The following is a 25,678-nucleotide window of genomic DNA, read 5'->3' as shown; positions in this document are numbered from 1 at the left end:
TATGCTGAAAATAGATTTTTAGAAATTTTTAGACAACCAAGATCAGCGGATGATAGTACATCTCTCTTACAATCTCATAATCACCATGTATGCTTTTTCTACATTTTTCTGATTCAAGAAACAAAAAATGGCATCTTAACTTGAATTTCGTTGTTGCTGACTATGATATATAATTTTTCATACGTATTTTAGCCTTTATCTTCACTGAAATGTATTGTGGTAGTTAGATTCAGTTGTCAACTTGGCCAGGTGAAGGCACCTAGTTCTGTTGCTGTGGACATGATTCAATGGTACGTGAACCTCATCTGTTGCTGATTACATCTGCAGTCGGCTAGGAGGCGTGCATGCTGCAGTGAATGACATTTGACTTATTTGGTTGATGCTTAAATGAGAGACTCAACGTAGCACAGCCCAAGCAGCTCAGCATTCCTCATCTCAGCACTCGCAGCTCAGCCCAGGCCTTTGGAGATGCAGAAAGGAATCACCCCGGGGAAAGTTGTTGGAACCCAGAGGCCTGGAGAGAAGGCCAGCAGAGACCATCCTGTGCCTTCCCACCTAAGAAAGAACCTCAGTTGAAAGTTAGCTGCCTTTCCTCTGAAGAACTAACAAAATAAATCCCCTTTTATTAAAAGCCAATCCATCTCTGGTGTGTTGCATTCCAGCAGCTAGCAAACTAGAACATGTATATTCGTGTCAATTGTCCATTTCCCTACATTTTGAAATTAATGTGTAAAAGTTCTCCATGGTTCAATATATTGTTTGCCATTTGTTTCAAATTTTTAAATTCTTCCTTTGCTTTATAATTTTTTACTGTCTTTTGATACATACAATTTATCTTTATTTTCATGTAGTCACATTTTTTTCTTTGTGATTTTATTCTATCATCTTTGCTTGAAACCCTTTCATATCCTGAGATGTCACTTACGTTTTCTTTCCTTATTTGTTTTCTTTTTTACATTTATCTTTCCACTCACTCCCTGAACTCTGTGGTTAAAATTATACTGCCCAGTGCCTCCACTGACACTGTTCAAATGTCAATGAGCTTTCAATTATCGGATTTTCCATCTTGAAACTCTTCTTTCTTGGCTTCTGTGACACATCCTCTTGTTTTCCCTCTGATTATCCCTGCTCACTTATTCCTCTTTGCTTCCCCTTATCCCCTCTGAAAGGGCATCTCCAGGACTCTGGCTTTGATGTTTCGCTCTGATTTTGCATATTCTATGGCTTCAACAAGGACCACCATTTTAATGACTCCCAAATTTATAGCCTTAGCCTAGGCCATTTTCCTTAATTTTGTAATTTCATATCTAACTGCCAACTTGTCATCTCCATGTAGATGCCTAATGGGATTTTCAAATCTGCATGTCCAGAATAGAACCTGTCCTCTTCCACTTGCTAAAACCGCTCTTCCTCCTTTACTCTCTAATGTAATGCATGACATTATTGTACATTAAATGCCAAAACTAGATGTTTTTGGTATTTACCAAACCTCTACTAAGATGACTCCTTTCTCCCATCTCCCTCAGTCACTAAAGATTTAATTTACTTAGCTCTCAAATCTGGCTCCTCTTCTTCTTCTCTTTAGCCCCAATGCTTCCTGAATTAGGTCTCCTCATCTCTCTTCCCTCAAAGTAGCATCTCCAATACTTCCTCTACTCTGCTTTGGGAGGAATAGTCTAACCTGGAAAACATGGTCATGTCACCTTACCAATTAAAAATGTCCAATGTTTCCCATTTTTAAGACTAAGGTTCAAGGGCCAACTCATTCATTAAAATTAATTGTTCCTTCTTAACATTTCCACTATATACCTAACTCTAAAGACAGTAGCCAAAATGCTTTGACACATTTATTTGCTTATATATAAGTTTATATAATGTTTATGTTTCTCTTTCCATACTATGCTAAAATGTTCTATAGGTTAGAAATCTTGTCTTATTTATCTTTATATTTCCGTACCTAGTGTGCTACTTAAGACAGACTGTCAAAGATTGGTGAATAAATGACTAAACAAATTTGAGAAATTTGCACTTGGAAAAGCTATCTATAACATTTTACTTTCCAGATAGTTTCATTGTTTAATAAGTATGTTGCCTAACCTATTTAAATAGTTCGATTTTGATATCCAGTGAGTCATATTTGTCAAAGGCTAACAGAGGATTATCAATAAGTGATTCTCAGCTTTCTTCAGTTTAGAACCTGAGACTAAATTTTGGCAATGTCCAGACTGAATGCCGATTGGTAGTCAAGGCTTAAAAAAAAAATGCATAAATTATTCAACATTTTCAATTCTGTTAGCATCCAATCCACTTTAAAATAATTGCATACTATATAAATAGAAGTTATATGTATTAAAGAAAAAAGTTCAGCCTTTCTCTAATGGTTGCTGTTGGTAGCAATGATCTTTAACCTTAGATGTGTTTGGTCTCTACTGCTGTACAACAAATGACCCAAAGCACAGCCACGTTCATCTGGGCAGGGGGCCCAGCCCAGCTCAGCCAGGTCCTCTGCTTCCTGACCACCGCCAGCCCGGCTGGTCCCAACCCTCCACACAGCTCTCACACGGTCCCTCGCCCGTGGGCCACAGGAGAGTCCTGGGACCCCTGGAACATGTTTCATGAGCTCGCCTGATTGGGTCAGACCCATGCAGGACACTTTCCTGCTTGATTAACTCAAAGCCAACTGCTTAGGGACCCTCGTTATATCTGCGAAGAATCCTTCTGTCTTCGCCACCTACCATACCCCAGTGGTTGGGAGCGACATCCCTTCAAGCCACAGGCCCCGCACACACTCGGGGAGGCGTTCTGTCGGGTGTGCACGTCAGGAGCAGGAATGCTTGGGGCATCTTAGAATCTGCCTGCCACACTCAGTTACCCGATTAGCCACAAATACAGGTGTACCTACACAAAGCCCTCGTATGTCCAGGGGAGTCATTCAAACACCATCACAATAAGACTCGCATTCTCCAAACAGTTCATCTTATGCCACTACTGAAATGTCCGTTAAACTTCAATTTGCAGGCAATGGTTGGCATTTAAGTCCCAGCTACTATAGCAAGCACGTGGTAAATGCCGATCCCTGTTATGTCTGCCAGGAGGTCATGGCAGACAGAAGGAGAACGAGCGGTGCTCTTCTCTTCCCTCTGCTGTGGCAGTGTGGCACGCTCAGCGGGGCCAGTAGTCTGCCCAGGTCATCGGCCTGGGGGCAGCGCTGCCGACCTAAATGTCCAGAACTGAGAAGGCTGGTGGAACAAATGTGTTTTACTGAGATAAATTTTTTCATAGGTCTATGTCTTCAAAATTCCAACAGATGGCCTCTAGAGGAAAAAAGCACAATTAAATCTATTGAAAATGTATTCTTACGCAAAAACTTTAAGTTTATAAAGATCATAAGCAAGACACACTTGTGGGTATGCTTCTACTACTGTTATTCTCCCGGATATCTGAAGAGGAGTGTATCTTTTTTAGACTGCTCCTGTGTATGCGTATTTACCCTTATCCAGCTATTGCTCAGGTGACATGATGCTTCGGACCTCCATTTGCACAGCTTTTCTTTCCTTGAAGTCATCCGCTCCCCTGGGTCCCTCTGATGTGTTTCACCTGAAACTTAATTTTTCCCAACTTCACGCAGCAAGCAGCAGATAGATCAATGACTAGCAAACTTTGGGGTGGAACTAAGGAACTTGTTTAAAATGTAAATTTATGGACCGAAATTACAAAGATTCTAATTAATTCATTAATCTGAGTACTTTTAACATACTAGGTGATCTGAACTCAGATAAACCACTATTTCAGAAACACCATCTATTAAAATTGTAATAAGATTCCATTTTCTCTTCTCTAACCCTATCTGAGGAGTGGCACTTAATGAGCTTTTTATCACCTAAACCCTCGATATATATATATACGTTTGTGTGTGTTTATATATGTACATATATATACACACATATATATGCGTACATACACACACATACATAAACTAAGCCCTGGATTCCCATGCATTAGTGGACTGTCAACTCTTGGGAATAAACCACAAGAGCTTTGACATATCACTCTTAAGTTGTCTGATATTAGATGTATCGCTTTAACTTTGAAGGTCTTTGAGAGCTTACTTTCCTCATACATATGTACCTAGCCAGCTTGCCGCCATCCATATATTTTACAAGTAGTCTCCATGAATCTGTATTGATGCCAGGAGTTTTCTTCCTCAAGTGCTTCTATCTGAACAGCCTCTTGCCTGGCCCATGGTGGTGCTCTCCCAGTATACACATTTTCTCCTCCTCTCCATCAGCGTCACCTAACTGTATTCTTTGTTGATCTATAAGTCGTATTTGGCCATTTCTTTTCAGTATCGTTTCCATCAGTGTTTTCTAATAAACTACTGAGTAGAAAAAGTTTATACAGCTTGCATTGTTTCCTGGAAATTGGAAAACGTATTATGTCCAAGACCACAAAGAAATTCAGTTGCTTCCAAAAAATAGCAGTCAGTGAGGACATATTCTCTGATCAGGCTGAAATAAAATCTCCATACCCAAGAGTTGTGTTAAACAAACCAACAAAAAAACCACCTTTGCTATGAGAACAGGTGGGACCGAATGACAATGAGAACCCTTGCAGGGGGCAAACTGGAGGAAAGCTTGCACAGACAGCACTCCTCTCCGTCAAGAGTCCGATCTCAGCTAGCACACGGCCTGCAGGCAGCCAAGCGGTCCCTCAGCCCCCACACCCTGCCATTAGCCCCGCCACCCCATGTTTCCCTCCATAGGCACTTAAGATTTACTGCAGCCAAGGCAAGTACAAATAGAATTGATAATTGTTCAATAATAAGGAGCAAAATGCAATGGTGAAAATCTAAGTCATTAAAAAATATCCAAAACAAGACCATATATTCACAATCCCATTAAGATATCTCTTCCTTAACAAACCTATTATTTATTCTACAGAATCATCACTCTAGAGGTAATATTTATTCTGCCATTCCCAGTATACACAGCTGAAAAAAAGTTTTAATCTCCATGACAACAGCATTCAGGCACACACATTAAAAAAAAAAAACTTTTAGAATCTATTTAAATGAGTCTATTCATAATTTTTAATTAAATAAAAAGGATAATTTATTCCACAATTCTGGCTGCTATCCATCTTTTTTTACTTTTCCTTTTAAGCCGAACTAGAAGAAAAAGATTTCTCCAGTCAATAAACAGTAATTTACATGACAATCAAACAGGCACTTTTAAATTATATTACAGACATATTGCTATTCTAAAAGCACTTTAAAACCTGTGTTTATAAAAATGAAAATCTTTGTTTATAAAGACATTTTTCAAGTTTTTCTTAAAAAAAAAAACCTCAACAAAAAATATAAGGAGAAAATAATAAGGGGGATAGGTGAATAAGCACAAAAGTTATGGGTATAAACAAAGTTGAGCATCCAAAGCAGAACTTGAATAAGTGATGCTGTGAAAATAGAAGTCGAGAAGGTCACACCATTTGTGCTTCAGTTGTCTGATTTGCTTTTAATCGTGTATCTTCAAATTGTTTTCAGAGCTTGTTTTAATGAGATTATTCTTGCTGCTCTTTCTGTTGTGGAGACTTTGGACATAGCTAAATTTAGATGGTGTTGTCTAGAGGTTCTCTGTTCAAGCTAAGATTAATGAAGGCCAGCATTGTCCCCTTCATCTTTTACCTATGACCTTCTCAGTGATGAAGGTGTGAGTGGATTGTGTGATGAAAAATCACTGCCAGGAGAAAGCAGACTCAGCAGGGCAAATACAACAACCGGCTACCATGTGAGAATATATTAGCATTTAATGGGGAATCTTGTTAATGAAACTCATTATCATGCCTTTCACTTATCGTTTCCCATCTCCTTCATATTTCAGTTCCATACTCATCTACTTGTTCAGTTTGTCATTTATTTTTATTTCTGTGACATGCAAAAATATACATATTTTTATATATTTTTAACTGAATTTAAAAGAACCATAGAATTAGTGGTATATAAAGTCAAATTTCAGTGTCAAGGAAACCAAACTACATAGGGGTACACAGGATATTCACTAAAAGCATGACTAGTTTATTAAGACATTTGACTCATTAATTCCTCCTTTCCTTCATTCAACAAAACTCTTCCCTCTCCCAGCTCCATCTTTCAGAAGCTTTCAGACTAATCCTCCTAACAGACTTTGATTATGTACTTTGCTTTTCAAGAGCACAAAATAATGCTCTCCCGCCTCATTCTACTCACCTCGATTTCTCCAGCACATAATGTAATGAGTGGTAACCAGTAGACATCCAGTCGATGTTTGTTGAAAGTTTGAAACAAATTCATTTAGTCTAAATTGCTCTCTCTGACCCAAGGCTTTCTATTCCTTTGCTTCACTCCACCAAGTCTTATTTCCACCATTGCCCAAAGCAAATCCTCTGCTCAGAAGAGTTATCTCGAAAGCCACAGGCTCATCCCATGTCTTTGTTCCACCTTCTTCTTTTCTAGTATAAATGGTTCTGTATCCCTGTAAATACTACACATCCCTCAGCAACATTTAAAATACTCTTTTGGATTCCATGGCTTTCAGGCCATATTTCAGAATATGGCAGCCTCTTGATTTTAGCTACAGAGGTCAACAAGATATTTATCACAAAATGTTTTTTATCCATTCATGAATGCATTATCCATTTATTCACTCATTCAATATTCATATATTTCGACAAATGTGTTTGGGTGTCTACCACGTGCCAGACAATGCACTAAGCATTAGAGAGAGAGAGAGAGAAACCAAGGGAAACAGAAAAACTCCTTACCCTTCTAAAGCTTACAACAGAGACAGGAGGGACATTAAACAACTCACTCGATAAGTCAACAATTATAAGGGAAGCAATCTTTGAACTGAAGTTTGTAAAATCAGTCCAATTGGTGGGGCTAGGCATCTTCTATGGCGAGGGAAGACTCAGAGATGAGGGTTTTTTCAAGTAGCGGAAAGAGAGAACTGAACACACGCAGAGACTAAAAGGACCCGGTATGGACATAACACAGGCGGAAGAAGAGGACCGCACCAGGTTAACACGGACACATCCTCTTTTTGTCTTTATAAAAGGAACAATGGTAGATTACTAGAAACTTTAACACAGAAGAATGACAAAAATCTCCCCTACAGTGAACAGAACAGACTGGGGTGGCAAGAATGGAAAAGGGAAGTCTCTAGGAGGCAACGTTGGGGCTTGTACTGAGCACTCAGGGAAAACCAGGACAGACAGCTGTATCTGCCTGGGAGAGACATTTGTTTCTCAGAGGAAGGACTGCTTGAGTCAAATATCTTATGAGAAGTAGGAGTTGCAAATAAGATGAGGGAGGGATGGGTAGTGCAGTCTCTACTCAACTTACTTGGTTGTTTATTTCTTTCTGACCCTCTTATTTCTCTTTGCCTCTATGACCCCACACATGGGACTCTGCTTACCGACTTGTAGCCATGGCACCCATTTGTTCTCACATCTCTGAGTCGAATTCCTGGACACTGAAATCTTCTTCTCTGTCTCCCTCTAAAATACTCATGTTTTTTGTTTATTCATATGTTTAATTTTTGTACTATGTATCAGATACTCAGCTAAATGAAAGAAAGCACATGAATTGGTAGCAGTTGTACCTCTTAGAAAACTCATAGTGCATTGAAGGAAGGGAACTTATAAACAGAGTCACACTTTCATTCAACATCTACTATTGAATGCCTAATAGGTACCAAGCATAAAGACAGAACCTAATGTGGGAAGATAAATTAATATACATCATCATGATAATAAGGGCTATTAAAGAGATAAAATAAGTAAAAATCAAAAGTGTTGCTGCTAAGAGAACAGAAGAGTACACATTTTCCTGAAAAAACAAGATTTTCATTGAGTCTTAAAAGGATCAAAAGAAGTTTTCCATGCAAAATTCTGTGGCAAGTGTCTCCAGACTGAGTGATGAGCGTGTGAAGGATTTAATCGGGAAGTAAGGATATATTAAAAGTTGCATAACGTTTGCATTTTTGGAAAATACTCTCGGACTTAATGTGTAGGCTCACACAAAATGAGGAGACCAACACACAAAATAAGAAGAGACCAACAGCAGGAAGAGAGTTAAAAGTCAGCAGTGCACGTATAGGAGGAAAATGCCCGCGTCTGGACTCTGCAGAGGCAACGAGCAGTGCAGCTGGGAAGAGGGCTGTGGGCCCATCTCAGGTCTCTGGCTCAAGCACCAGGGTTATTAACAGATGAAGACACCCCACATGGAGTGGGTTTGAAAGTTAAGATGATAGAATCCTGTCCCTCTGCTGGCTACCATTCCTCTGTTCACCTTAAATGTGGGGGCTCTGCAGGCCTCCCCTTCTTTCCTTGTAGTGCATTGGAAATCACACACCCACGTCTACCAACAAACAGACAAAACCAAGTGAGGAGGAGGAGGGACGGCTCAGCGAGGGGCATCCTCTGAAGAGTCTGAGTTATAAATGCTCAGTGCCTTGATCTTTCCCTGAGCCTGCCCTTTTGCCCACAGAATCCAGAATGAATGCTACACTCATACACATGTGGGGAGGTCGATATGGTGATTCAACACTCAGATTCTTAGTAATGGGAGACTGAAATCAACTGCTATAACCTCCCAAGTGTTTCTTCATCTAAAAGAGGGGACAATAAAAATTTCGTCCAGAATTGGTACAAAGATCGAATAAAATAATTCATATATACAGTACTTGGCAGTTGAAAGCCTTTATAAAATATTCATCATAAGTAGTAATAAGAACAAATACAATTTGCCATGCGCTGTTTTAACGACTTTTTACCTAACAACTCATTTGATTTTCACAAAAATCCAATGAGATAAGCACTCACATTTATTATTATTATCACCACCACCCCTATTTTTACAGATAAGGGAACTACAGGCATAGAGTTTAAGTGGCACAGAGAATTCAAGTAACTTGCCTAAAGTCCTACAGTTTTTATGAGTTTATAAGCAAATCCAGCAGCCTGGCTTTGGAGTCAGAGATCCTCTAGGACTCAGTGCTTTCTAGCATGATCCCAAGAGCTCTCACAAAATACTCACGCTCTCATTTCTGACTCTGCTTAAGGACCCCTCTCACACTACTCACGTCCCATAGCGCTTTCTCCTTTTCTCAGTCCTCTTCACTCAAAGACTGTGAGACTTAGAACTTATTCATCTACTCTCTTCCACTTCTCTCCAGTCTGGTCACAAGCATAAGCTCTGGAGACAAAGAGTTCAGGGCCTTAGTATCAGCAAGCTCTCAGTAAATACTTATTGAGGGATTGATTCTCGGGCTCCGAGGCACCAGTGCTGGCGGAAACAACCGTGGAGAGATTTGATTAAAGGCCTCAGTCACTCCCCCCGAAGTTTCACATTAGCGAATGTGCACTCAATGGCTCCAAGTTCCATTGAGGAGAATACTGCTGAGGGCCACAGCCGAGGGGCCAAGTGAAGAATGACTCAATCTTGTCTATTTGGTTTTTAAAATGGAGATCAATTTTACAGTAAAAAGTAGAAGCATATTGAGGTATAACTTTGTAGAATAGTTCCTAGAGTTTTTCTTTTTTCCTTTTAGTAACCAAGCTCAGGATAATGTAGAAGAATATTAATTGATCTGAGTTTTTATATTGCCCAGAATAGCACGGCTGGCAAATTTAAAGCTGTTTGAGAAAAAATTACAATGAACAATTATTACTTTTTTAAACAAAATAATGGAATTAAAATGAAAAGCGTAAGAACAGATTTTACACTAACAGTCCAAAAGCACTACTTGGAAAGTAACTGTTGGTGAGTAATAGTTATCTTAATGTTTATTTTCTAATTTTTAAAGAAACTGAAGTCACAAAGAATTGTGTGAAAACAGATTCAAATAAGTTAGAAAAAAAAAAACAGTAAAAGTCAGAGCTGACCTTAGAAGAATAGTCTTTAATAAGATCACTTTGAAAAAAAAATGATTACCATTCCATTTATGTGTTTAACTTAAGACATATTTCATTTGCAGCACTTGTCCTATTTCAGTTGCCAGTAAACATGTGGCTTCCAAAGAGCAAAGTGGCAGTTTTAAAATAAAATGCAACCTTAGTTTCATTCATTCATTCATTTACTCAGCTTTCAAATATTTAGTAGGCATTATGCAAGGGAATTTGCAATAATATGGAAGCGAAAGAAGACCATTTCCTTCCTGAAAGAAGCTAAAAATCTATGCAGAATCGCACCCATGCTGCAATGTGTGATGACAAAAATAACAGAGGTCCAAAGTCCTTTGAGAGCTGGAGCAGGGATGTGTCTCCTGTCTGTTATATGCAAAGGTTAAAAAAAAAAAGCCTCATGGAGATAGTGGCATTTGAATTTGTTACTTAGGTACTGGTAGCACCACTTCCACAGGATGGGAAAAGGGTGGCATCCTAGATTGCAGGATTAGAAATGCAAGAAAAGAGAAAGTATTCAAGGTATGCGCATGTAAAGAAAGCAGGAATTTTTTTTTTAATGTTGAGAAGCATGCTATAAAGGTCTTGAAAACTGAGTAAAAACAATTGGGAAATATTGAAAGAATTTACTAAGAAATTTATGTAATTAGCCTTGTATTTTAGCTAGATGCACTTGGCAATGCTATAGAATAATTGGAAGGTGTAGCGATTTTAAGCAGAAAAATAAGAAGAGGCAGGCTAGGGTGCTCAATAACCCGAAACTCCAAAGTCTCAATGGATTGACCACAAAGACTCATGTTGTGATCCTGCTCCGCAAGGACGCTGGGTCCACTGGGGGCATTGAGCTATATTCTCCTCACTCAGGCATCCGTCTGGAAGATCATTTGTCTCCACAGCATGGTGAATGCTCATTGGCTTTGAAAGAAGTTAGTCCAAAAGTGACACATCACTTCTGTTTACATGCCATTGGCCATAGTTATGCCTAACTTCAGGGGATGAGCAAGTGCAATCCTACTATGTACCTGGAAGAGGGAGAACTGGAAATACCCATGAATAGTACCAGTGAGTACCCAAAGAGGCAGTGGTGATAATTCAGGTAAAAGGTGAGGAAGACGTGAGCTGTAGGAAGGGAGAGAAACAGAAGAGTATAAGATATATTATAGAATTAGAATTAAGCCATGGCTGACTCGCAGAATACAGGAGGAAAGAAAGGGATCTAGTATTCTTGTTCAATACTAGATTATGCCTGGAAGACTGGTGTTCCATTTAGCAGAAATTGGAAATAAGAGGAGCAGCAGCTGATTTCATGAGTTAGGGAAAGAGAATGAGTAAGATCAGACAGAGGAAGTCATTCCTCTGTGTAGGCTATGTTAAACTGTAAGTTTTTGGTAGAGATTATAAGCAAACAAGTCCAAAGACACTCAGAAATTTGGATCAGGAGTTCTCACAAGAGGTCACATATGGAAATAGGGATTTTGGTGTCACAATGTTTAAATTAGATGAGATACAAACCTCACATCCTTAGGCTGACCTTACCACAGTCTTGAGCCAATGGGGAAAATGTTGATCTTATTTCATTGGCTCCATATTCTTGGAAAAAAACAACTACAATGACAAAAATAATCTAGATAAATTGAATTTGCAATGTTGTTCAAGAATAAGGGACACTACTCATTTGAAAATATTAAAATGAGTGAGAGCTGTGAATGTTTAATCCCTCAGGAGTCGTTTATTAATGTAATCTTACAGTCTTGTATCTCATTCCTAGAAGTTCACAATATAAATAAATGTGGAGACTGTTGATCTCCCCTGGGAAAATTAAGAAGTGCAAGATCTTTCTTTTCCCTTTGGCTTAGCATGTATAGACATGAACTTTTAGTAAAAAACTAATGAGGTGAATCCTTTATGAAGATCTTCAAGTTATTTTTCTGAACAAAGATTATAGCTCACAGTAACTTTTTATCTATCAAGATAGATTGGAAGTGGTCCATTATTCAACCAATTATCCTCAGAATTCATGTCAAACATATAAAATTAAATAATCTGAGCAGTATTTTTCAAATTATTATTACGATCTGTTTGCAGGCCTTCATGTCCGTTTAGTAGGTCACAACCAGTATTAAAAAAAAAGAATGTTGACTAGAAATATCAGTGTGCATTAAACATGATAAGTCTTAGTATTGCTTTATCACATTATGGCATTTTTATTATGTTTAGGTATGTGAGTGTATGTATTTGTGTTTAGAGGAAGGTAGAAGGAAGAGAGAAAAAAAGAGAGAGAGAGAAGAGAACTGATCACAATTTAAACATATTTCTTCCCAAGAAAAGAGTTCAAAGGCCACTGTTCAGAGGAGTCAGGAGAGAGGAAGAACACTGAACACCGATGGGCTGTCCAGGAAAATGGAATCTACAATTCTATAGGGAATGCTTTATTACTAGTTATGGACAAATATCCACTAGGAGCCCATTTTACATTCCATTTCAATAGCCATAGAATATTCCCAGTCCCTTAAAACCCAACAGATCTTTGTTTCTTTCTGCTCTCAAATTCACCATTCTATGCTTGGTTGATGATTTATACCCCACACTACCCTTTAGAGGATGAATTCAGACTCAATGTCAACCTTAATCAAATTCAGCATAGAGCTACTTAATCTTCTACTTCATTTTGTCTTTGTTAGCAGAGCTTAAGTGCACTGGGATTTGTTTCACAGTCTTGCCAATAAAACTACAACATTATATCTGTTGAATACTAAATCACCTTTTCAACTCTGGATTTACCAGTCTACGAAATATTTTATTAGGCAAATATTTTAAGTGGTATTTATCTAATTCCAACTGGAGAGGGGTAGGATAAAGCTCAGATTTCCTGTACTTACATATCATAGAAGATTACCAATTTTAAAAGGTACATAAACATTCAAAATACTGCCTATAATATATTTTATTAACCAAGCCATAATATTGGCATTAAACAACAGTTAGCAATATAGTAATTAACTATTATTTTTTATTTCTCCATGTTCAAAAGAGAAACAGGGGGACCTGAGCTATCAGTCAGAGTCAATTAGAGCATCTGAAATTTGAAACTCTTCCTTTCAATTCATTTGGATCCAGCCTACCCATCAAGAACAAATCAACTTACTATTGAAGTATAAGAAAAACATCTGGGTAGCCTCCGAGGATTATATTTTGGGGTTTGGTATGTTTGGATAATTGAAACTTATAAACTGCCCTTATCTAAAGAACAAAAGATTAAAGGGGAGATAATATTTTATTCCAACCCCTATTTCCACCACCATCATAAAAATTTTAAAAGAAATTTAGAAGAGACTCAAAGCAAAGGGCATTTGAAGTGCTGTGAAAAGATACAATTTCAACTTTGAAGCCCAATGCTCCACCCTCTCCCCCAATAACACTCACATGCACAGCGCCATATGTGCCCCGTCTTCAAGAAAAGGGACTTACGGGAGAAGTTAATGTGGAAATGGGAGGAGTGGCAGGTAGAGACCTCAGAGTAGGTGGGGCATGGAAAGTCCGCTCATGAGTAAAGGACCCACGGAGAGAGTCTTAGTCCAGGGGAAATGAGACCACAAAGTACGTGTCCGAGAAGGAAATGAGAGGGCTTGTCAGGAAGCTTTGCTGCTCCGTCTCTAATAAGAAGATTTAAAGAATATTGGGCATGCAAAACCAATGGGCAGTGAGATAGTATTTATGTGAAAAATAAAACTAATCAAAGAATAAACCACCTGTTTCTACATGAGCCCACGTGGGCACGTAAATGCACAAGCAAAGACCTAATAACTGATGAATAAAGAGTGTGGCTTTGTCTGGGTAGTAGGAGCGAGGGGATTACATTTTAATTTATTACAGCCAAAATATATTCGTAAGTTTTGTGAACACATGTAAATGTCTCAAAACCACGTTGTGAGACTCAAGGATATGTATTCTGCAAAAGGCCTGTTGGTGTTATTTGTGGTCAAGTGATTCTCTTCCCACAAGAGGATGTGACTGTGCAAAGAGCAGTGGCCCGTAATTGCGGAAGTGCACCGTGGGGCGGCGTGGAGAAAGCTGCTCCCAGGCCTGCGGGGAGCGGGTCCGAGCACCGTGCCTGGGGCCACAGCAGCACCTAAGAGGAGAGCGTAAGTGTTTCCTAGAAGGAACTAAGAAGGGTGTCCAGTTCTACTGGGGTAAGTTTTCCCTCGATACATTTTCCTCAATTATCAACCGATAATTCAATTTGTACAAAAAAAGAATATAGTTAAGATGTCAGAATATTTTTTTACTCTGAAAATTTCAGTAGCTTCTTCTTGTCCTCCCCCATCTCCTCTACCCCTCCTTCTAGGGAACAAGTTGCTACAACGGCGTGTCATCAGAACCCAGGTTCAGAGCACAACAGAAATGTTCAGCAAATGATTCCTTGGTCAGTTGCACAGTATAGAGACCAGAAAGGGAAAACCTCCCCCACGTCACTCCCACCGCAGGAAGGGCAGGGGAAGAAATGCTGTCTGGGTGGATCCCCAGGGAGGCCAGACCTGCTCGGGTGGGGCTGGTGGATGGCAGGTCTACACTGGACAGTTGTCACTCACCCGGAGGGGAGGAAGCCTGCCCCGGGGAATTCTCGTTCTGATAAGGATCTGGGCCTCCCCAGGTCGCGGGCGGACACGCAGAGCTGGGGGGTCAGTCAGGACAAGAGGGGAGAGGCCGGCGCCACAGCCTGTGCACACCTGCCTGGGGGGGCGGGTAGGTGACACAGCTGTGACTCCCCTGGCACCTCCTTCCTCTCCTCCATCTTATCCAAAAGAGATCTACACATGTAGGCACTGAGCATTAGTAAGTGTTTAAATACAGAACTGTTTTAGAGGAGAGTGTGATTTCTGGGGTCAGTAGTGGCGGCGTGGCAAAGCTGACCCAGGTTAACAGAGGGACTTGCAGCACAGCTGCGAATGGATGGGGACGGGTTGGTGGGCTGGACTTGCCCCGGGACCGCAGTGCGAAGCACTGAGCAGACGGTGATTTTAATAGCCTAAAAGGCTTCTGCCAGGACTCGCCTGGCACCTCCATCCTCTCCTCCAGGCGGAGAGTGCAGGCCTCCCCACGCGACCTCTGTGTCCCGTGCATTCCCAGCCCCACCCTCAGTTCCACGCGACGTGCCGTGGGAGGAGTAACCACTGTGCCCCCTGCTGGGGCACCAAGGGCCCGGCACGCCCAGGCCACCCGCCCGTCTTCTTGGGCTGCAGTGGCCAGGGCCCGCGCAGAGCTGGGGCCCTCGGGAGAGGAGGGGAAGCCCAGGGCCACAGGCCCCACGGGGGACAGCTCAGGAGTAAAGCCTGTCGCGTTGAGCCATGGACACCTGGGGGCTGTCTGCTGACACCTGGGGGCTGTCTGCTGACACCATGGACACTGGGGGGCTGTCAGCTGATGCCATGGACACCTGGGGGCTGTCTGCTGATGCCATGGACACTGGAGGGCTGTCTGCTGACACCTGGGGGCTGTCTGCTGACGCCATGGACACCTGGGGGCTGTCTGCTGACACCTGGGGGCTGTCTGCTGACGCCATGGACACCTGGGGGCTGTCTGCCCCTGGAGGTGACCTAGCGCTGGGCCCTCATTGTGTCATTAAAGAATTAGGGGCACGAACAAGAGCAAGAGAGCACAGCACACAAGGTAGACCCGTGCACCCTCCATGTCCTCCCGTCTTTTACTCTACCCTGTCCACATCAAATGCACCGGATATGCTCGTTTCCCTTTTAAAATATCTTACAAATGAAATTCCCCTTCAGCTCCCACTTTCAATTTCTGGATGTAAATTCTATAAATTGAATTCAAACAGTCCTTACCGTTAGACACCATTTCAGAAACTGTTTTTGTTAGACGCAATGGTTACCAACTTTTTAAAAGACAGATTATGTTAGGCCAATACTCCCTCAAATTCAAATAGAAGTACTTTCTGCACTTACTGAAAATTATGTTACTATGTAATATGTTTTAATAAGTTTGCAAACTGCTAGCAAAACATAATAAGATTTAGGCTTTTTAAGTTCCCCCACTAAGAGGTGCCAGAAGCAGTGCCAAAACAGACCAGACAATCACGAATAAAATGTTGGTGGCCATCAAAATTGTCCAAGGCTGCTTTTTTTTTTCATTCATTCTTTTTTTTTTTAGTGTTCAATATGTGGCCTTTTTCTATTCTTTCACTGTGTGGTTCTCCCTTGTACTAGTGCTTCATATTCTCTCAACATCTCCTCCCTAACATAAAAGGTCAAGACATCTCTTCACCTTTTATGTTAGGGGGAGAATGTGCAGAGGCATCCTGAAATTTTTTTCTCTCATTCATTCATATAGTGAATATATTTTTGTACCATATATGATGCACTTATTAAACATTGGAAATACAATGGCAAATAAATTGAGAAATCCTGTCTTATCAGAATTTACACTCTAGAATGGAGCACAAAACTTAATATACAAGCATGATTGTGTGGGAAGAGCGCCGAGTGGCTGCACAGACCAAACACGGGTAGAGAAAATAGGGGAATTCAAAATGGTCCAGCAATCAGGAAGCATTTCTCGCAGAAAGTAAAATGCAAACCTGACAAATTGGCATGAGCTTGGCCAACAGAGGGATGGTTCAGGCAGGGCCGACAGCATGAGCTCCGGCCCAGGCCTGAGGGACACATTCCATAAATCCAAAGCAGTTCAGAATGGCTCCAGCTTAGATGGTGATTTAAAAATTGGTGACAGATAAGGCTGGGGAGAAAGCAGAGGGCAGATCATGAGATACCTTATAAATAAGATGAACAGGCAATTCACCACCCGAGCCAGGTCACTTGTGATGATAAAAAGGGGCACCCCTGATAATTATGCGGGGGCAGCTGGTGTAGACCAGGGCTGCCCAGACTAACTGGGGTTTGTGGCAACATGACTCATAAACCACACGAGTGGAGCTTGGATTTTATCTGAAGGTCATTTGGATGCTGTTGCAGCATTTTGTCTAGGGGAGTGGCTCAATACTATTGTATTTTATAAAGCTTACTCCGAGTAAGTAAGCTTTATACTTACTGAAGTATAACAAACTGAAGAGTAACAAACAAACTTCAGAGGGTAAATCGGAAGCAGGAGGGTCCATTAAAAGATCCTCATGTTGACTGTACTTGTGTGGAGATGGTGAGGATAGTGAGCCTGGAAGGACACTGATGATGTAATGTTAGGTTGAACCATATGAAATTGCAGCTAAATCTCTATTTTAATCTAAAAACTGGCAGTTTCATAAGTTTCACTTAAAAGACTTGAAGAAAATAGGATTTATTGGACCTGTTAAATGTGCATTAAGCCAAATAAGAATTTGAAATATTAACTGATATGTCCTGCTTTTCTGCCATATGATCAAAGCTGGCAGAATCTAAGAAAAGGTGCATCTGTCTGTTTTAGGGAGTCAGGGGTTGGAGGAAAGGAGGAAGAGAACAACAAATAAAGTTCCCATGTCTATGGTTTCTGAATAAAGAAGAGCATTCAGGGGTGAGAGTCAATAGGGGTCCCTGATAACAGATAGGACTCACTCTCCAGCTGAGCACATCTTCCACGGTCCCCCACTGCCACCCTCTAGAACAGACCTGCCCCTGGACCACGGAAGGCAGAGGAAGTGGCAGAGGTGGGGGGAGGAGAGTTAGATATGCGGGGGGCGCCACACAGTTCAGGGATTGGGAGTGCAGAGTTCAGAGTCACACTACTCAGGGGTGACAAAGGGTGTGACCCTGCATGAGTCATTTAATTTTTACCTCTGTGCCTCAGGTTCACCTACAAAGTGGGAACAACATTAACTACACCATTGTGTAGGCAATATTAATTGAATAATATTGCCAATTACAAATATTAATTCAATATTAATATTTCAAGCATTAATATTTCAAGCATTTCTAATAGTTCCTAGAAACTATGAAGTGCCATATAATTCCTAGATATTATTACTATTATGATTATTGAGAGTACTGTTATTAGCAGGATTGATTGATATAACTCGGTACACTAAAGTTTAAAAAGTAACAAGCTTAAAACTGCTACCTCTGGGTATCAGGAGCACAGTTGCTATGTAGTTCATGCCGAAAGAGGTACGGACGGGCGGGAGCCAACCACAGAACAGTGAGCCCCATTAGTTCCCCAGAGTCCTCAAAGGAGGAGGCAGAAGAAAAACCCCAAACTCTCAAGGGCTCATCACTGCAGAAGCAGGAGAGGTCAGCTCGGCTGCTGGAGAGCAGCAGGTCACCTCCGCCAGAGGAGCGTCTGCACAGCTGCCTTGGGGGCCGGTGGGGTGCAGGGTTGAAGCAGATTCAGGGTTACCGTGGAGGCTGCGTCCCCACCAGGAGGGATTTCCCGTCCCCACTAGCTGAAGCAGCCCCAGCGCACCCCCACTGCTGATATATTTCTCGGAGACCAAAATGCACACCTCCCTGTCCTGACACTGCGGTGTGACACGTGCTTTACCCTGCACTCAGATTCCACAGCAGGAGGGGAGCAGGAGGCTGAACCTTGAACTGACTTGGTTTTAAATGGAATAGCAACCAAAAAAATTACTGGATTGTGCTGAAATTGCCTGAAAGCCTCTAGATTAAGTTGTCTGTGCTAGGCAAACTGGAGGGAGGGTCAATTTAAATTAGAGATTTTAAAACCACGTGCTTTGCACATCATTGCGAACATTCTACCTGCTAGAAAGGAATGCTGGTTTTAACGAAGGGAAGGAAGACTACCAAGTTTCTGGTTGGACAGCAGGTCGGGTGACAGAGCCTTTCCAGATAGTGTCAATTATAGAAGAGATGGGTTAGGAGGTGAAAAAGATCAACTCAGTTTGGGACATAAGTATGCAAATTCCAACATTCCTTTACTTCTTTATTAACTTCAACCTCTCAACTTCATGTAGACTTTTATGATTAATATATACTATGTTTTCAGATAAACACAATTATTACTAGAATGCAAATATAGGCACATTCATTCTAGAGAATGTGCTTTAGACCCTGAATTGAATGTTTCCAATATTTTAAAACTCAACCACAGAATTCCTACTTCATTTATTTGAATTATAAGTTTAGAAAATTAACAGTAATTTAAAAACTGGAACCAGCCCTTTGGTAAACACAACAACATTTACCTACCCACAGACATTTCAGTCACACACAAAAAAAGTAATAAGACTCTAACCTTACTCTATAGCAATGGGTTTGAAGAAAAGAGAATAAGAGAAATTAGATATTAGGAAGAGCAAAAGAAGTAGGAAAATAAAATAGTGCTCAAAAATTGTTTTGCATACATTCAACAATGAGGTTGTGGTGAAATTAAAATTCCATGGGGAGGAACTAGTACTGATGTCAAGCTTTTCTCATTTTCCTTACCTCTAGGGCTAAATATAATAATATATAAATTCTGAAACACACAACGGTGCCTCTTTCTCCACTGAGAAGAATAGGCCACATATAAAGCAAACAAAATTTAATTTAGTTTTTGTGACATGGAAAAGGAGCTAAAGAGAAAGTAAAATGAAAGATAAACTGACTTTTTAAATTGACAACATGGATCAAACTTTCAAGTAGCAAAGAAAAATAAGGTAAATTACATTTTCTATGTACCTATTACTAATCTCCAAGGCAACTAATTTCTGGTGGTGGAATGATGGGAAAATTTCCCTTTTTTTTTTTCTTCCTTATATATAGTCTCCAATTGTCCTAAAATACATACACACTACTTCTAAAACTTTTTTTTTTTAAAGGGGGCTCTTCAATTTCACATTTTATTTGTAGAGGGGAAAAAGTGATTCCAGGACAAGGCAATGAAACAATGGAATAGAGAAAAGGGAAAGAAGTCCAATATGAGAAGGATAAAAGAAAAAGGAACAGGAATCAGGTGTGGAGGGGCAGAGAAAAGGGAAGAGTGAATCCAAACATGAAGATAATGGGGAGACAGGACAGAGAGAGGTCACCAATCTCACCTGGCTTAAAACTGAGGCTTCAAGGGTTCCAGTTCCCAAAACTGCACTTCCTCAAATCCACTCTGACCATCTATCTGTTCCCACCTTAGTCAAGTTCTCATTAAAACAGAGAGAAGATCCAGCTTGAAGGCCAATGAGAGTCCAATATTGTTTGAAAGTACAGTAGGAAAGGAAGTCGAGGGGAGGCTCCGACTGCCAGGCCTCACAGCTCCTGCCACCACAACCTAAGCAGCTTCTTGAAGTCATCCAATGCCCCCTGGACTTCCCTGCGTCCCCACTATTGGAAAAGTGCAACCCTACAGGAAAGGACCTGACCTTGTGGCTCTAAGCAACTGGATTCTAATTTAAAAAGCGATCCTTGGCGTGTCTCCTTGTCTCCCCCGCACACCCGCACTCACCCCTTGAGCATGTACCTACTTTCTCTTCAACAGACTTTTCTCATTTGTTTAAAAAAAAAAGCAGTCATTGGAAAAAGACAAAGCCATGATAAGGGAAGGAAGACCTGAAGTGCCACTCACTCTACTTAAGTATGATCAGGGGGATGAAATTTCTCAGGTTACAGCACTGTAACCTCAATTCACATAATGGTAAACACTCTACATACTCCAGTTTACAAGTAGCCACAGAGTCATGTATTAGCATGTGAGAAGCTCAGTGATTCAAATTTCAATTGTTTCTGCTGCTGAAATTGGTACCCACACTGGTATTCTCTCTGGTTATTACCATGGCTTTGGAAAGCCTACAAACTCAGTGAATAGGATTAGGAATCAATAGAATCTTTCAAAAATTTGCCAAGGACTTCTAGATTTTGGGACTTCATTCCCATAACCCTCTTAGCCAAATACATTTTTTGGTCACCTCACTATTGTGCTACCAGCAGGGACCATAAGACCATTATTGAAACTTGTCCCTCACCAAGGGACAGCCAGGGGAAAACCAGGGCCAGCAGCACAGAAGGAGAGCAGTTTCTGACATGTAGATAATATGGTATTAGGTACAGATGCTTGCATTTCTATGTAAACTATATCTAGAAAAACTTTTTTTTTAATAATGACAATTAGTCTATGTAGCAATTTAAGAAATAAACAGCAGGCAAGTCATCCCTCACCACACATACTTGGTACACCCTGAATGGGCTGGCATTAGCTCCCACAAGGCACAGTTACAGGTTTCACTACAAATATCCAAATAAAGACCTGGGGTTTATATCGAGGTCCATTTTTAAAACTACAAAAAACTGGTAGGAAAAAAAAACTGACAGACTCTCCACTTGCCTAAACATCATTCTAAATTGTGATACAATCTTTGTCAGACAATGTATTTCCCACTGTTTAAGTAATACTTCCACTGAGTGGGATCATATAAGGCACTGCCAGGTTTGCCTGCAGAAAGACAGACTTCAATAGTTTTCACACAGCATGAAAGCATTTATCATTATTCAAATAGAGAAGAAAAGAAAAGGTTCCAATGTCTTTGACATTATAACTGGCTTGCGGTAAACTCTACTAAGAAGTGTTCCAGAGGCTGCCTTACCCTATGCCCATGGAAGGCAGCTCACATGCTGTTCCACAGCAGACTGAGAATTCCTTCCTCGGCCCTTACCCCATACACCCATAATTCTCCAGAGGCAACCACAGACAAACCTAAAACAGGCTAGCAATTAAAAAGGGGGGAGATATGTGTGTGTACATATGTGTGCATGTTTATATTTACACGTATAAGTGTTTTGTTTTGTTTAAGAAAAGTGATATTTCCCCCTTAACCTTCCTGTCTTATTCACGTAAGAGTGTGTGGGGAATGTTTACAAAATGTTTCGACAGAGGCAAACGTATGTTGATTTTCCGCCTTTGGTCAAATATCGAATGCCTAGCAATGGTATTCAGGCAAGGTTCAATGTTAAGCCAAAATATTCTAAATTAGACCAGTTACTCTCCCATCTCAGCTTCATCCACATCACCTATAGGGGCTGGCGGCAGGCTGCTCTGAATACGGTCTGCATCTAGCTAATTGTTTTCACAAGTGTCTGTCACCCAAATGTGCAATGTACATTACATACTAGGAAAGGAAACACTTGGAGGGAAATAATGTTTTGTTGTTTTTAGTAAAAAAAAAAAAAAAATGAAAAGTTACATATATTTTGATATCCTACTGAATTTAGAAATTTGAAAAATACTAGATAATATGAATATCCTACTGAATACATGACCACATTTTAGAAATCATTATAAATGAAAACATATTTAGGTTCAAGAACAATGAATTCAAAATGACTGACCAATGTTCAATGATCAGTCTGTTTTAGAGGATTTACTATCTTCACTGCAAGGTTTATGCAAAAGAATTAGGTGATTAGCTCACATTTTTGCCATCTCACAAAGAGCTCATAAGACTATATGGGGGTGTCCACAAGAATTGCCTTTGTTATATACCTAGGATTTCAACTTTATAAAGCTTTAGAAAACTCTTCTTTTGCAGCAAGCATAGTCATTTCAAAACGAGACAGGCTGGGATTGATTGGTCCTAGGAGCAACGCTGAACTTGAAGCAAATATCACACATGTACGTTATAGCGTACACTCCAAATACACTGCTCGGTGCTCATCACAGGTGTCATTGCTTTGTCGCTCACTTTCGGCTGCTGATTTCAGCATCCACTGTTCTCATAACCATGTAAATGTTCTTAAGTTCAAAATCAAATGAACCTAAATAGGATTGCAGTAACGTTTATCTCCCTATTTATATCAGGGAGCCAATGAGGACAAACCATCGGTTCAAACTATCAACTTAATATGACCATCCCAAGCCAGTTGGCTTGGAGAGTTGTGGCAGTAAAATGACAGAACTAAATCTTGAGGCATGTTGAGCTATTTTTAATAGGGAAATAAAATACCTTCTTTTTCCTCTAACCATTAAGGTTGAAAATTATTTTAGTTAACAACCTTGAGAAGCAAAGGGTAAGGAGGAAGTTAGCTTTCCTATTCTCATCCATTCCCTCAGAAGCCCTTTATTTTTTAAATGATAGTCTTGGTTTGCTACATCCCTGTGCTCCCAGAAAAAAAGGACAGCTGCATTTACTCTCTCAAAGGACATCTAAGACTTTGGCTGTGATGCTAAAAACATTTAGAGTCTACATCACAGATGAATTTTCTTTTCCCTCGCACACAAACCTCAATTATAAACCCATTTAATTTAGATTAACTGTGTGCTAAGGTATTTTCATTGCATCAAAATACGTTTATGCCTGGTATGCTTTACTATATTTCACTACTAATAAGCACTCCCTAATCTAGCAAGGACTTAGCCGATTGCTTTACTTTAATGTACTGTGGACAATGCCCACCAATCAAATTCCAAAGGTAGAAGTATAGCATCTTAGTCACTGTTGCAATAAGTTACAAGTACACAATTTTTAAAAAGAATTTTGCATTAAAATGCCTTTTGTTAATAACAAGTAAAATCAGATTATTAACTTCTTCCAAACCATAGAGAAAAAGAAGCTTAGGTTCACCCGGGTGTTTACCCCACATGAAGAAGCCTGATGTTTCCATTTCCTGGCTGCTAAAGCAAATATCATGCAATTGGTGACATAAAAGGCAGGAATCTACTGGCTCACAGTTTTGAGGCTAGGAGACGTTCAAAATTAAGGTGTCAGCACAGCAATGCTTTCTCCCCAAGGGCCGTGGCATTCCAGGACCGGCTCCTGGTGGTCTTTTGCCTTGGCCTTTGTCACACAGCAAGTACACGGCCGTGTTTCCCCTTTCAGTTCCGGGTCCCCTTGACACCCAGCTTCTGACAGCTCCTCCCCATGGCCTCTCTCTGTCTGACCATCACCCTTTTACAAAGGACTCCCGTTCCCTGGATTAAAGCCCAGTGCAATTCAGGTGGGCCACACCTAGCCTGACTGACCTCATCGAAGGCCCTATTTATGAGGGGTTCCCACCCACAGGAATGGAACAAGATTAAGAACATGTTTTTCTGGGGTATATAATTCCAAGCCACCACACCTGGGTAGAGTAGAACTGCTCTTTCTTCATTGAAATATAACTTATTTAGAGAAAAAGTACCCTGTCAAATAAGTCATTATATTAATTGGTCAAATCAATTGATAGGGTGTCTTTTTCCTGGGCTGAATTAATCAAATTTGGAAAGTTGCTAAATATGTGAAATTTGAAATTTAAAGTATCTCCAGCTAGTTAGGAATATTAACCTAGTGACGAGCTTCCTAGCAGCTTCCAGGCTGGGCTGGAGGCCAATGACCAACCCATTGCAATAACACATCAGCAGACCACAGCTTTAGTTTTCATAATTCCCCACAGAGATAAGTTTTCAAAGTTTTAATTTTGGGTTCCTTTCCTCATCATGAACTAATCTCTTTCCTAACAAAGAACGAACCTAAATGCTATCCTTATTTTGATTTAATTCCCTTAATCCATTGGTCTCCCCTGCCTTACCTTCCCTGCCTCTCTAATCAGCCACTGCTTATAACTCACAATCCCTCCACCTGAACTGCGCTTTCCTGATACACCCATCAGAATAGGCTCAGCCACATTGCATCTCCCCTCGGAAACTGTCCCTATTCCCATGAGATGTAAAGCTTTCCACCTCCTAGGACTTCACAAACATTTTTAATAATTTTATTAAAGCCCTTTCAACATACTGCCAGTACTAATCTCATCACATGTGTACATTTGGTTTTTTTCTGTACTTACACAGTTCTTAAAAGAAAAGATTATGTCTTGTTCATCTTTGTGCCATGGTATAGAAAACGTTTTCCCACTTATAGCACACGTTCAACACATTCTTGTTTAGTGAAAAATTGGGATTACGTTTTTCTCTGTCCCCCTTGTCCTACCTATGATAACAATAAATGTAAAACAATTAGATACCAAGTGACTAAAAGCCTGATTTAAAAGTTAAACAAAATATATTTCTTCTATTTTTTATGGCTATGTTGAATTTTTTAAAATTCTTACATTTGTCAAAACACCCCTTTAAAAACAAAATCCTTCCCAAAAGTGTAAGCATTTTATCCTTAGATTTTAATTCTCTAGAAAAAAAGAAAAGGAAAGGAAGGGTTGAAGAGGAATAAAATATCAGTTAGGGTATCATTTTTTATCCCAAAACTTAGCTTACCAAATAATTATGCTGCTACAAGTAAGTAACGTTACTGAATTAATATCCTGCCTTTAGTTTTGGAAAAGTAAAACTGTATAACCACCTTGGAAAACAGTTTGGTCATTTCTTATAAAACTAAATATAGGTTTACCATGTAGAATTCTGCTCCTAGATAAATATGAGAAATGAAAATAGATGTCAATAAAAAGGCTTGTATATGAGTTGTACAGCAACTTTATTCATCATAGTTAAAAACTGGAAACAGTATGAATGTCATCAACAGGAGAATGGATAAAAAGCTTGGACATATCTATACACTGGAATACCTTTTGCAATTAAAAATAAAACCGATGTGCCTGCTTCGGCGGCACATATACTAAAATTGGAATGATACAGAGAAGATTAGCATGGTTCCCTGCACAAGGATGACACACAAATTCGTGAAGCGTTCCATATTTTAAAAAAATAACAATAAAAAAGGAAAACTGATGATCGTTTCAAAATGTGCATTATTTTTAAAGACATGCTAAACAAAAGAAGGCAGATAGTTTTTGATTCATAAGCAGGAAATTCTCAAAGAGATGAACTGATGAGATAAGATGCTGGGGGGTGTGATGGGTTGAGTCGTGTACCCCGATGCAGATGT

At 40.1% G+C, this 25,678-nt stretch overlaps 1 protein-coding gene and 1 non-coding gene across 4 annotated transcripts in view; one reads left to right on the top strand and one right to left on the bottom strand.

Annotated features, from left to right (window-relative positions):
- The window catches only part of LAMA2 (laminin subunit alpha 2), a 546,302-nt gene that overhangs the window by 500,923 nt on the left and 19,701 nt on the right, over window positions 1-25,678 (bottom strand). The gene's annotated exons all lie outside the window — the stretch shown is intronic.
- On the top strand, window positions 25,385-25,492 carry LOC143685278 (U6 spliceosomal RNA). Its single transcript, XR_013176526.1, has one exon. It is a non-coding gene; the product is annotated as a U6 spliceosomal RNA (small nuclear RNA).

The sequence above is a fragment of the Tamandua tetradactyla genome, chromosome 5 (assembly GCF_023851605.1).
Source record: "Tamandua tetradactyla isolate mTamTet1 chromosome 5, mTamTet1.pri, whole genome shotgun sequence".
Taxonomy (NCBI): Eukaryota; Metazoa; Chordata; class Mammalia; order Pilosa; family Myrmecophagidae; genus Tamandua; species Tamandua tetradactyla.
This window is presented reverse-complemented; position numbering and strand designations above follow the sequence as displayed.